Raw genomic sequence first — 12,635 nt, 5'->3', positions numbered from 1 at the left:
AGTCTGGTAAAGATAGACAGACATTGAATAAATATTCACAAAAGGAAATGAATAAATTACAAGTAGTGACAGCTTTAGTAGCTGTATTAGGAAGTGCAATTAAACAAGAGACTGAATCGAGTGGTCTCTGCCCAGGGTCAGAGATTATACATTCATGTCACTGGTTATAGTTCCACTCAATTTCTACAACTGACTTCTTTTAGACTACTGTATGATACTTTACTTTTCTTTAATGATACCTGAGCAGTGCAGATATCTGATAGCTAAGAACTTCTGACAACAGGAAATTTGCTTCTTGCCTACCTGAATTACCAGGTATGTGAATGTTTCTACCTCACATATCATGACAGAGACTTACTTGGAGAGTTATTTTTTCTAGGTTTTCTTGGCAATGTCTTGACATTTTATGTATGCAAAAGTAGGAGATAGAAGACACAGAAAAAAATACATTTCAAAAGAGTCTAGTATTTTGAAATAAAAAATTATTAAATGTTTATAACTGTGATATATAGAACACCTTGATAAGATGCTGTCTGCCTTTCCTTCTACTCCTCAAAAGAATCTTTTCTAGTTGATAGAAAAAGAACAAAGGATAGTGCTAACTCCCCCCTCTGCCTGGTGTGACTTTAAGGCAGACGTACATCATTTTAGATTTTACTTGCTTCGGTCCTCGTTCACATCTGAAAAATCTTACCCAATATAAATTCACACTGCTCCTCTTTTTTTTTTTTAAATGTATTGGGGTGACAATTGTTAGTAAAATTACATAGATTTCAGGTGTGCAATTCTGTATCACATCATCTATAAATTACATTGTGTGTTCACCACCCAGAGTCAGTTCTCCTTCCATCACCATATATTTCATCCCCCTTACCCTCACACACTGCACATCTTTTTAGATACTCTATTATTTCTGGAAGTGCAATAATAAGACCTCTGTTCTCATTTTTATCTTAAGGTTGAGAAAAAGCAGGCCTTAGCTTTCTAGTTGTCTGATTCTTGATAACTTTGTTTATGGCAGTGTTGCCAACTAGTCACTAACACTCCATAGAGGCAATATATACTAATGCAAAATGTTGAGTTTGCAAAAAAAAAGGAGGGAACAGGGATTTCATGCCCAGTAGATTTCACGTTATGCAGGATGCTACACTCTAGTGTGACAGTCCTTGGTTATATGTAACATAATTTTTCTCACTGATCTTCCATTCTCTGACTTTTCCATTTGTCAATCCTTTCCCTAAATTCATTTCAGCATCTCTGTGTTAATAGCCACTGTATATCACCGCTTCATTTAATTGCCACTTCCCAGCTTGTCATTCCAAAATGCTTGCCTTAAATGGCTCTTATTCCCCCAGCTTGATTTCTTCATCTATGAGAAATTAGGCCAGGAACATAGGGGAACATATATCTTTACAGATAAATGTTTTTGAATTCTTTGGGTAGATACCCAGAAGAGGGATTACTGGGCCATATGGTAATTCTATTGTTAATTTTTTGAGGAACCTCCATATGTTTTCCATAGTGGCTGCACCAATTTACATTCCCACCAGCAGTGTATGCATTATACACCATGCCCAAGACATGGAAATAACCAAAGTGTCCTTCTATAGATGAGTGGATGAAGAAGATGTGGTACTACATATATACAGTGGAATATTACTCGGCCATAAGAAAAAATGAAATACTGCCATTTGGGACATGATGGATGGATCTGGAGAATATCATGCTAAGGCGAAATCAGTCAGATGGAAAAAGTCAAGAACCGTATGATTTCACTAATGTGAGATATAAAACCAAAAGCAGCAAAGAAATGACAAACAAACAAAAATTCATAGACATAGACGACAATTTAGTGGTTACCAGAGGGAAAGAGGGGACAGGAAAAGTAGCAAAGGGTAAAGGGAGTCAAATATATGGTGACTGAAGGAATACACAATGCAATATACAGATGGTGTATTATGGAATTGTACACTTGAAACCTATGTAATTTTATTAACCAATGTTACCCCAATAAATTTAATAAAAAATAAAATATATCCTGCCTAAAAGAAGGGGCAAAAATAAGAAATTAGACAATAAGCTAATCAGAGAATCACTTCACACTGACGCACAGGGCATTCCCTGCTCTTGAAGGTACCTCACTCTATCTCCCTCAGGAAGAGAACTTTTCCTGTTCAGAGCAATGCCTGGAGGCAGAGCTTGTTTTCCCTCTGATGGTTGAGGAGATTTTTTTTTCACCCCAACATATCCAGATTTTCTTTCTTCATATTCAGCTCCTAGTTTTTCATTTACTGGATCCTCCTCATTGGCTCTACCACTTGTCTGAATTCAAACAGCTTGGGCTCACACCCTGCTCATAAATCTATTTATGACTGGGCTTTCATTTGTGGCAGTATATGTGTATTTTCCCCCACATTTTTATTTGGAAAAATTTCAAACATAGACAAAAGTTGAAGAGTCCAGTGGACACCCTGTACACTCACCAGCAGAGAAGTTTTCTGAGCTGCTGTTTTGTCTTGCTCTTCATATGTTCTGTTTTCCTTGACTCGTGTACATTGCTGGGCCATTAGTATTTTTGCAGCTGGGTGGGTGGAAGCAAAAGACTTTAGCGTTGAGCGGCCAAATAAGGTAGCCACTAGCTACAGAAGACTTTAAATTTACATTACAATTAATTAAAATGAAAGATTAAATTAGTCAGTTGCACTGTCTACATGTCAAATGCTCAGTATCCACATGTGGCTAGTGGTTACTGCCTTAGACAGCATAGTTAGAGGACAATTTCATTATCTCAGGAAATACTCTTTTATAGCACTTCAGAAGACTTTTGGATCTTTTGCAAAATACTAAGTTTATTAAAGAAATGAGTCTGGTTTTCTTGGTGGGGAGGAGGAGTCAGAGCAGTGCATCTGAGGCAAGAGAGGGAGGAGCACTTTCCAGAAATGGAGACAAGGACAAAACCCAATGGGGTCCTGTAATTTTGGGGAATCCACCCCCTGATCTGTGTCAGTGCACCCAGAAGGAGGTGCAACCTCAGATAAAAGTTTGCACGGTGTGCCCAGCAGAGTTGTGTCTATGACACTGACCTCCAGGATCCACTTTAATTTAGACAACAAGGATTTCAGCAGAGGCCATGATGGACTGGAGGATCATTTTCTGAACGCTGTGTAACCCTCTTGAATTCCGGTTGAGTCCTGGGAGGGAAGGCTGTTGTACTACTGAGTGATAATTAATTTCCTGACAATCCAATGGGACTAATGCTCAGCTTTGGATTTTATTAGACTTAAAAGAATAAGAAGAAATAGAAATGTCTTGCACATCTAAACTTTGGGATTGAGTTTCAAACCCACTTAAAAATAGTGAAAATTGTCTTTGATAATTATTTTAAATTATATATATATGTATATATATATATATATATATACATATATATATATGTGTGTGTGTGTGTGTGTGTATGTAGGTCATGGATAGCAGGATTAAGTGGGCAATCAGAAGTTCAGGTGGGAACATAACTTTAAAATATCTGTTATACATTTAATTGGAGAGATTGAGGAGGCAGATATTGGGGCATGGAGTTCAGAAAACAGTCTGGACAGATTAAACAGATTTGGAAATCTTCAGAATATAGATGCTATGTAAAATCATTAGAGAGCATGAGATCACAAAGGCAATAAATATAAATATAGTACTATACTCAAGTAACGATGAGTTCCTGAAGGCCTTGAAAGTAACCAGGTTACCTACCACTAAGCCAGGGTATCCCAGACTTGCTGATCATGTGATTCTTCTGGGGACATTGTTATAGTTTTCTCCTAGCCCATTCTAATTCAGCATAACTCAGTGGACATTTTCAAGTCCCTTTCTGGGGATTCTGATTTATTTTGAGGTGACACTTGGAATTGTAATTTTAGCTATTACTCTGGTAGGATTTTAGAATTAGATGAGCTTTTTAAAAAATTGCTCTAAGATTGTTGAAAGGTAAGAGAGGTTATATAATAGGCCCAGAGACTTGGAGCCCACCATACTGAAGTTATCCTTGGATTTATTTGGGCATTTAAAGAATAGCTGGAGAGAATGCCGTGGAAATACTTAGGTTTTGGCATGGGGAAAATGGAATGTCATAAAGTCCTAAGACATACCTTGCTGGTTTCATACTAAAATTCATGTAATTAACTGCCTGAGTTTTATTTCAGCAAATTATAACATATGACAAATATAGAGAAACAACCTTTGCTTATTTGAATGGAGTTCTTTCTCACTCTCCTTTTATTTGAAAGAAATATCTCTAGGTAACCTAACAATTTTCCATAAATCCTGTTATCCACCTCCTACCATATTTATAAGTTCATACTATATTTGCTCTAGCATTGCACCTACTTCAGGTTATCAGTCAGTATAATTCAATAGACATTTTCCTTAAGGGAGGACAAAGGGCTGCACTTACGACTGAAGATCAAAGGTACAATCTGTTTGCCTTTAGAAATTTGTGTTTTCTATGACTTCAAGAAATATTGCTGAACAAGACAGTTCTTCACCATCCTTGATGAAAGATGAACATTAATAATGCAGAAAAGAACCAAGCCAAGTGATGTTGAAGAGAAAACAAGGTCCAGAAGCCCTAATTCCTTTTAGAGGAATGCATTTCAAACGGCAAGCTCAATAGTTCCACCATAGCAAAGAATGAAGTATTATATAACTCATGACTTCTAAAGAGTTAAAAATCAACTTATGAAATATATATGTGTACACCTCTCTATACCTACACCTACACTTATACCTACATTTCTTTCTCTTTTTTTTGTAATTAAAATTTATTATGATGAAAATGGTTAGTAAAACTAAGTTTATTTTGTATAGGTAATAGGAAGTGTATGTGCTCTTATTGATATAATATATGTTCATTTAAATGTTTATTATACATATATTCAATATTACTATAGCATACTAAGGTCAAGTTTCATTTGTAACATTTGTGATGTTTTATTATTTTACGTTTAATGACAGCCCTCTGATATACATATATGACAGTCCTCTGATATATATATATATATATATATATATATATATATCAGAGGACTGTCATATATATATATATATATATATATATATATATATATATCTTAGAGGGGTAAGCAACTTTAAAGGAACAATTTAGAGCAATGCTAAAAATTAACTGATTGGCTCATTTACTAAATATCTACTGAGCACCTTACTTATTTATGCCTGTTGTTTTAGCATAATTATTAAGTCTCCCCCTGCATTCTCAAAAGTGTCCAGATTTGGACATCAGAATGCCATGGACGTTCACAGGAGACAAAATTCTCTTCCAGTAATAAGAAACAAGGAAGCTGTCACTGAATCCTAAAGAATGGGTTTTGTTTCTGTGGGTAGAAAGCGAGATGCGGAAGGAAGTCAGGGCTTCTGTCTCATCATTGCTTGCTTGTTTATCCAAGTATCTTCTTAAATGATGTCCCTACTTTCCGTTGCCTTTACTTAAAAGTAGAAATCTGCTCTAGCTAGTACCTTCACTCTAGGTCCACGTGTTTTACAAATCTCTTAATGATTCTTCGTTGCCATAGGTCAAAGGCGAAGTCCCAGCACACATTTAGGGATCTTCATTATCTGGCCCCTGCTTGTCTCTTAGTCACTGTCAATGCTCACTTTTCACTTCAGCAATGTTGAACTCTTGTGAGTGCTCTGAACATGCCTTCCTGTTTCTCATCCCCATATGTGTCTTTGGTTGTTATCATCAGGGCAAACACTTACATAGTAATTGCTAGATGCTTGGAACTGTTAATCTGAAAGCTTTACTTGTATTAATAAATTTAATTTGCTTAAGAATTATTATTACCATTTTACAGATGAAAAAAAATGAGGCAAAGGGGGTTAAGAAACTTTTCAAGGTCATTCAGCTAGTAAGTAGCTGATATTTGAATCCAGACAATCTAGCTTCAGAGTCTATGCTTTTGACCACTATCTATAATATTTCTGCTGTTTGGGCTGCCCTAGCCCTCTGATTCTTCTACCTCATGTTGAAATTTACCCTGTTATAATCACATTTGTACTCTCCCATAATTTCTCATCCATTCCTTTATATGCTCTAAAATTTATGCTTATTTCTTTTGCTGAGCTAGAAGGATAACCTAAACAATTAGAGGTATTGGGAAAGCAGGTTGACTTCTGGCTACTGTTATTGGTGGCTGGGAGGGACAGAATATAACCAGATAGGTTTTGGACATATTAAGTTGAAGGTTATAGCTGAATATGCAAAAGTATAAATGACCAACAGAAAGTTGGAATGGCAGCACAGGCTCAGCAAAAGGGCTGATGCTGCAGTATGAATCTAAAAGGAGAGAACAAAATTAATAAACCATAAAGGCAAAGAATCTAAAATATAAAAAGAGCCCTAGACTAGTTTATTTAGTTTTATGGAAGACAAAGAAGATGCAGTTTAATGAAGGAGGTGGTGATGATCATCACCGTCAAATTCTAAAAATCCATGAAGTATGATAAAGACTGAATAAAGATTATTAAATTTGGCCAATTGTAGACAGGTGGAAGTAAGAACCAAATTTGAGAGCATTAAAGAGAAGGTGCTTTGGAAGAATAAAAAAGAAGAATTAAAGCAGGTGCTTTGGAAGAATAAAATTCGGCATTGGCTTGGTATTTGAATCTGTTAGTCACAATTTATTTCACACAGCTTGAAGAAAAAGATAAAACAAATATCTTAATGTGTTCCAACAAAATATACAGATATTGTGGCAAGTTTAACACAGGATAGTGAACTCATCAATAGTTTAGTAAGCAAATTAAATTTTCTGTAACAATATATTTTCATGAAGAATTTATCCTTAAATATTATTTCCTATAAATTTATTTTGAGAAATTTCTGGTCTCCAAACTCTCGTAAATAAAGGTTGCATTCCTGGAAAACAAACAAACAAGCAAAAAATGCTTCAGTTAACAATTGAATAGTTCTGTGACTATCTTGCTCTTCTAACTAAACATTAAAAAGAGGAGATGTAATTTATTATAACCCAGAACAGAGTAAGTACAGCTTTGTCCCAAATGGGTAATGTTTTTTGTTTCTATATCCACTTTTTCTGTTTTCCAGTCCTTTCCCCCTAATGTTACTGAGAAGAATAATAGCCAACATAACATTTTGAAAACTCAAAGTACTATGTCAACAAGATTATTCATAGCTGAGTTTTCTCATAAATATCACTAGGACCTATATTTCATTTAATTTTAATGAAGAGTGAAAGTGGTGAGTATAGAATACAAATTTAGAAGGTATTACTTTAAAGGAATGAGATAAAGGGATGGTAGATAAAAATGCATCAGAATTGAGCAAAGTTATTTTCCAAGATTCAAAAAACAAATTTGAAAGTGTAAAGCCAGAGAGAAAGGATTGATTGATCAGAGGCAGAGAATAGATACGTGAGAGGAGAATAACTCATAGAACAAGATATCAGAGTATGTAGTAATGAATGGGGGAAAATGATCACTGGAAAGATATGAAGGAAAAGAAAGAGGGAGAAAGAAGGATAAAGGGAAAGGAAAGAATGGAGGGGGGCAAAGGAAAGGAAGGAAAGCAAAGAGAAGAGAAAGGAAGAGAAGGGGAGAAAAGGAAAGGGAAGAGAATAGACAGTAAGGGAAGAGAAGTAAGACATATTTTTCATTGGAGAGGAAAGAAGTTCAAGAAGTTTATGACAATGTTCTTGTATTTCTTGGTGAACTAAAGGCAGAGTTATCTGCAAATATGAGTGTATTGAGGGGATGATGAAGGACTTGGCAGCACTGAGTTGACATTGCACATTTTCCACTTGTGATGTTAAGAATTTCTTGGTGCTGCAACTTCTAGCAATACTTGGTTGCCTGGGATATTTTCCTCCTCTAGTGCCTTTGTTGCCATACTGACCAAGTCAATGTTAATTGAAAACCTCATAGAATATTTCCATGAGCTAGGAAGAAATTTACTATCAGCTGCACCTCATTGAAATAACAGTAGATTTTGATTGTGAACATTTTAATAAATTCACAGTGATTCAGAAACATTTTTTTCTTACATAATAATAAGAAATTTCATTGCACTTGTGACAGAATATACAATTACAGGACATATTTTCTGTCTTTAGTATGATTTACATAGTTCCAATTCTGAACTTTCTGGACACACAAACATACGAACTTATGATGTCGAGTAGTTGTCTATCCTAGTGGGTCCTAGACCCTTGATTTTCATGTAGCAGTAAAATATAAATGAGAGGACCAACACAAGGCTGTCAATTTTTAATCTTGCCAAATAAAATATTAAAACAAACAATTTACTATCATTTATCCTCACCATAATTTCTAAAATAGCATTTTAAAATATAAATGATTTTAGTCTTTCAAACATAATCTAAAAGATACACATTTACAATAACATTCTTTAAATTGAATATGTTCAGCTTTATAAATATTTATGACATTATTCTTAATTCCTGGGTTAACTGTAGGAGTATGAAAATATTGTCATGAGATGCTGGTCTTTGGAAGTCTGTTTGGGGTTGTTAGCTTATACCCACAATGTGTGGGCCTCAGCTCAGACAGCCAATAACCCACCTTCTATTGTGGTATGGACAGAATCACTAGAATTTAGATCACGAGGCTCCAATTTAGATCTGTTGAGTTTCAAATGCTGGGGTCTTAACCACTATGCTACCGATCTCTCCTAAAATATTCTTATTTTTAGCAATATAAGGATTATAATAAAGGTCAAGGAATGTAATTATTTAAGTGACTCTTCAGATAAATGACTTCCAGAAAACAAAAATAATTGTTAAATAGAGTATACTTTGAAGTAATTAGAAATAGTATATGTAATTTTGATGATATAAATTATAAATTCTACGATACCAAAAACAGATGATAGAATGAACACAAATACATATACACTTCAATAATGCCACAAAAATTGTTCCTTCCCCAAGCACACACACATCTATATCTATACTTATCTATATTTACATACACACATTTGTATACATAATTCATGTTTTCTTTGAACCTGTTGGAGAATGAATTGCAGACGTCATTCCATTCACTCCTAAATAGATTAATGTGTAATTTTCAAGAACAAGGACATTACCTATAATTATCTAACAGCCACATTAGACTTAAAAATTTAGGAAAGTTAACACTTTTAGAATGCTAATAATTAATCAACAGTCTATATTCAAATTTAGTCAGTTTTTTCAAAAATATCCACTAATCACTATTGTTTTCCCTGTCCCATACCCAATTCAGAATCACACATTGTGTTTAGATTTTCATAGCTCTTCAACCTCAAGCAGTTTCTTAACCTTTGTTTTTCATGACATTAACATTTTTGAAGAGTTCCTTCCAATTATTTTATAGAATGTCCTCAATTTGACTTTCCTTATGTGTAAATTCTGATTATGCAATTTTGACTGGATACCAAATAGTGATGTGTCTTTTTCACTATAGTTGGTCTCATAATTGATGATGTTATCTTCAAAGATAGTGTCTGCTAGGTTTCTCCACTGTAAACTTTCTTCCTTTAAAAAAATTTTTAAATTAATACAGAAGAGGTACTTCGAGGCCTTGTAAATTGTCTATTCCTCATCAAGTTCACCCATAAGTTTTAGTATTCATTGATTATTCTTGCATGCATCAATTGTCATTATGATGATAGCCAAATGGTGATTTTCTAACTCCATTAGCTCTATTATACTTGTTAGCTGACAATCAACTGTAAGGAAGAGATTTTTAATTTCTCTATTTATTTATATCAGTATATACTTGTGGATTTTTATTTTATTCAACGGTTTACAATCTATTACCATTATTATTTATTTTGATGTCAAATTGCCTCAGTTTTGGTCAATGGGAGTCCCCTTTAAGCTTTTCTCTATGTCTTATTGATATGACTCATTATTCCATGAGCATTAAATTACTGTTCGGCACAAAAAATATTATGCAAGATAATACAAAAATGAATATGATTATTTATATGATTATATTTTACCAGTTCTCTTTGTATTTGGAAAGGTGAATACTGGTGTAGATGTGGGACATAAAAAAATCTGTTGGAATTTTCCTATAATCCTTATCTATGTTTGTTGGAAATGGGAAATTCTTTTCAGCTACTGATAAGTCAGAATTAATTGTCACGTTGTTTTAGGGGCAGCCTATTATGAAGAGACGAGACCAGTAAGTTGTAGAGGATGAGAGAAGCATTGTGCATGACTGCTCCTTTTCTCGTCAAGGCCACGTTCCCCGTCTGGCTTCATGATTGATTGTGGTAGTCTGATGACAAGTGGGAGCTTCTCTTTCCTCATAAATATAGGTGACTTTCTTCAGACTATCAATTTCACTGTCTGCACCACTCCAGTAATTTTCCCACGATCTATGTGAATTCTGAGCTTGACTTCATCGTTGTTTCCTCGGTTACTGTTCTCTATGCCCAAGCCAGTGAGATTAAGCCTTCAAGCTGACGCAAGGCAAGTCTTTGCCTCTTGCCCACTTTCATGAGCTATTTAATCACTGTATCATCTAGGCAGAAGACACACGGCATGTTGAAATGGGGCAACAGAGAAAGTTTTCATGAAGGGGGCATTTAAAAAGGTGTCTGCAAGATTAGGGGAAAGCTAGAAGGGACAGGTCAGTCCAGCTACATGTCTAAGGGAGCAAGAGACGGGATGATGACCAGACCTTTGAAGAAGTAGCTCTCATTGTAAGAGGGTCTATCTGACCTGAGTATGACTTTCTGTTGACACATGCAGCCACTGCCGACTCAGAGCAACCCAGCGAAGAAGGAACTGAGGAATAAGTACTCAATTCTCTCTTTTCCCTCTGCTGTTTTCCTGATAGGACTTCCCATTGGCCTAAGCAACTGGGAGCTAGAGAGCAACAGATTTATTGATGAGATTGATGCAACGCATACAATTACCTTCACATGGGGCAGGGTGGAGAAGCATGGTTCTAGAGGTACAAGCAAAATACCCAACTCACAAATAACGACTTTACATTTTTTAAAATATCGATTTTTAGGGCTTCTTTTTATACTTCAAGTGGCCATCAACAATTGCTTGAGTTTCCATACTTTGCCTCCTGGGGTCTCCAATTTATGTTCTGGTATCAGTTCCTTCTGCTCACAAAGATAAACCTTAGCCTAAGTAGACCCATTTGTGTGTGTGTGTGTGTGTGTGTGTGTGTGTGTGTGTGTTACCTCTCCTTCACCCCCAATTTGTAGAATAAAAATAACTATAACTTCGTCTTGTTATAAAACACTTTTTTTTGAAGATTAATGTCTTCTTTTCAGTTTTTTATTTTTCAATTATACTTGATATTCAATATTATTTTATATTAGTTTCAGGTGTACAGAAGCACAGTGGTTAGACATTTATATAATTTATGAAGTGATCACCCTGATAAGTTGATTATCCACTTGGCACCATACATAGTGAATCTAATATTATTGATATATTCCCTATGCTGTACTTTACATTCCCATGACTATTTGTAACTACCAATTTGTACTTCTTAATCCCTTCCCCTTTTCTACCCAGCTCCCCCACCCCCTTCTGGCAACCCAACACCCGCTTCCAATCTGGCAACATTAGTTTGTTCTCTGTATCTATGAGTCTGTTTCTGTTTTATTTGTTCATTTATTTTGTTCCTTGTTCCACATGTAAGTGAGATCATATGGTATTTCTCTTCCTCTGTCTAACTTATTTCACTTACCATAATACCCTTTAGGTCCATTCATGTTATTGTAGATAGTAAGATTTCATTCTTTTTTATGGCCACATTACAGTCCATTGTAGATATGGACCACATCTTTTTTATCCAATTATCTATTTTTTTTTATTAGGTTCATGTGTACAAAACACTGTAATAGTTAGACATTTGTCATTTATACCACCGACAAAGTGATAACCTCCTTCCCCCAAACTACTACCGCTCTGACATTGCATACAGCCATTACATTTCCAGTGTCTCTATTCCATATGCTGTACTCCACTTCTTGTGAATATATATATATATACATATATATATATATACACACACATATATATTATATATACACACACACACGTATATATATGTATATATGTGTATATATATAATTACAGTTGACATTCATTATTGTTCAGCTTCAGCTTCAGATGTACAGTGAAGTGATCAGGCATCCACATCATTCCTGAGGTGGTCTCCCTAACAAGACAAATGTCCATTGGATACCCTATAAAATCTTTACTACATTATTGATTATATTCCCCAAATTGACTTTCATATCCCCATGGCAATCTTGTGGTTACTGATTGTGTTTCTAATCTAATCCCCTCACCTTCTCCCTTATCCCCACCACCCCTCCCATCTAGCAACCCTCAGTTTGTCCTCTATGTCTCTGAGACTGTTTTTGATTAGTTCGTTCATTTATTCTATTCTTTAGATTCCACATATAAATGAGATCATGTGGTATTTGTCTTTCTCTGTCTTACTTATCTTATTTTACTTAGCATAATGTTCTCTGGGTCCATCCATATAGTTGTGAATGGTAAGATTTCATTCTTTATTGCTGCGTAATACTCCATTATATAAATGTACCACAGTTTCTTAATCCA

This window comes from Rhinolophus ferrumequinum, chromosome 8, assembly GCF_004115265.2.
Source record: "Rhinolophus ferrumequinum isolate MPI-CBG mRhiFer1 chromosome 8, mRhiFer1_v1.p, whole genome shotgun sequence".
Taxonomy (NCBI): Eukaryota; Metazoa; Chordata; class Mammalia; order Chiroptera; family Rhinolophidae; genus Rhinolophus; species Rhinolophus ferrumequinum.
This window is presented reverse-complemented; position numbering follows the sequence as displayed.